Source organism: Arachis stenosperma, chromosome 6, assembly GCF_014773155.1.
Source record: "Arachis stenosperma cultivar V10309 chromosome 6, arast.V10309.gnm1.PFL2, whole genome shotgun sequence".
Lineage (NCBI taxonomy): Eukaryota > Viridiplantae > Streptophyta > Magnoliopsida > Fabales > Fabaceae > Arachis > Arachis stenosperma.
In genome coordinates, this window is record NC_080382.1 from 30591232 (window position 1) to 30593351 (window position 2120).

The following is a 2120-nucleotide window of genomic DNA, read 5'->3' on the forward strand; positions in this document are numbered from 1 at the left end:
TCCATGCACTTCCCAGTCTCTAGGACTATGAAATCAGCAGGGATGTAATGGTTTTCAACCTTTACCAGAACACCTTCTACAAGTCCATAAGCTTGTTTCTTTGAATTGTCTGCCATCTCTAGTGAGATTCTTACAGCTTGTACCTCAAAGATCCCTAGCTTCTCCATTACAGAGAGAGGCATGAGGTTTACACTTGACCCTAAGTCACACAGAGCCTTCTTGAAGGTCATAGTGCCTATGGTACAAGGTATTGAAAACTTCCCAGGATCTTGTCTCTTTTGAGGTAATCTCTGCCTAGACAAGTCATCCAGTTCTTTGGTGAGCAAAGGAGGTTCGTTCTCCCAAGTCTCATTACCAAATAACTAGTCATTTAGCTTCATGATTGCTCCAAGGTATTTAGCAACTTGCTCTTCAGTGCCATACTCATCCTCTTCAGAGGAAGAATACTCATCAGAGCTCATGAATGGCAGAAGTAAATCCAATGGAATCTCTATGGTCTCAGTGTGAGCCTCAGATTCTCATGGTTCCTCATTAGGGAACTCATTGGAGGCCAGTGGACGTCCATTGAGGTCTTCCTCAGTGGCGTTCACTGCCTCTTCCTCCTCTCCAAATTCGGCCATGTTGATGGCCTTGCACTCTCCTTTTGGATTTTCTTCTGTTTTGCTTGGAAGAGTACTAGGAGGGAGTTCAGTAATTTTCTTGCTCAGCTGACCCACTTGTGCCTCCAAGTTTCTAATGGATGACCTTGTTTCAGTCATGAAACTTTGAGTGGTTTTGATTAGATCAGAGACCATGGTTGCTAAGTTAGAGTGGTTCTGCTTAGAATTCTCTGTCTGTTGCTGAGAAGATGATGGAAAAGGCTTGCCATTGCTAAACCTGTTTCTTCCACCATTATTGTTGTTGAAACCTTGTTGAGGTCTCTGTTGATCCTTCCATGAGAAATTTGGATGATTTCTCCATGAAGAATTATAGGTGTTTCCATAGGGTTCTCCCATGTAATTCACCTCTTCCATTGAAGGGTTCTCAGGATCATAAGCTTCTTCTTTAGATGAAGCATCCTTAGTACTACTTGGTGCATTTTGCATTCCAGACAGACTTTGAGAAATCAAATTGACTTGCTGAGTCAATATCTTATTCTGAGCCAGTATGGCATTCAGAGTATCAATCTCAAGAACTCCTTTCTTCTGATTTGTCCCATTGTTCACAGGATTCCTTTCAGAAGTGTACATGAATTGGTTATTTGCAACCATTTCAATTAGTTCTTGAGCTTCTGTAGGCGTCTTCTTCAGATGAAGAGATCCTCCAGCAGAGCTATCCAAAGACATCTTGGACAATTCAGACAGACCATCATAGAAGATACCTATGATGCTCCATTCAGAAAGCATATCAGAGGGACACTTTCTGATCAATTGTTTGTATCTTTCCCAAGCTTCATAGAGGGATTCTCCTTCCTTCTGTCTGAAGGTTTGGACTTCCACTCTAAGCTTACTAAATTTTTGAGGTGGAAAGAACTTTGCCAAGAAGGCATTGACTAGCTTTTCCCAAGAGTTCAGGCTTTCTTTAGGTTGTGAGTCCAACCATATCCTAGCTCTGTCTCTTACAGCAAAAGGGAATAGCATAAGTCTGTAGACCTCAGTGTCAACCCCATTAGTCTTGACAGTGTCACAGATTTGCAAGAACTTAGCTAAAAACTGATGAGGATCTTCCAATTGAATTCCATGGAACTTGCAATTCTGTTGCATCAGAGAAACTAATTGAGGCTTAAGCTCAAAGTTGTTTGCTCCAATGGCAGGGATAGAGATGCTTCTCCCATAGAAGTCGGGAGTAGGTGCAGTAAAGTCACCCAGCATCTTCCTTGCATTGTTGGCATTGTTGTTATTTTCGGCTGCCATAGGTTCTTCTTGTTTGAATATTTCTGTTAGGTCCTCTACAGAGAGTTGTGCCTTAGCTTCTCTTAGCTTTCGCTTCAAGGTCCTTTCAGGTTCAGGGTCAGCCTCAACAAGAATGCTTTTGTCTTTGCTCCTGCTCATATGAAAGAGAAGAGAACAAGAAAATGTGGAATCCTCTATGTCACAGTATAGAGATTCCTTGAGGTGTCAGAGGAACAGAAAAATAGAAGA

The 2120-nt window shown here is 41.9% G+C and overlaps 1 non-coding gene across 1 annotated transcript; it reads left to right on the forward strand.

The window, feature by feature from the left end:
* The first annotated feature begins 1379 nt into the window (after positions 1–1379).
* On the forward strand, positions 1380–1487 carry LOC130938336 (small nucleolar RNA R71). The gene has a single exon (XR_009069505.1). It is a non-coding gene; the product is annotated as a small nucleolar RNA R71 (small nucleolar RNA).
* The last annotated feature ends 633 nt before the right edge of the window (positions 1488–2120 follow it).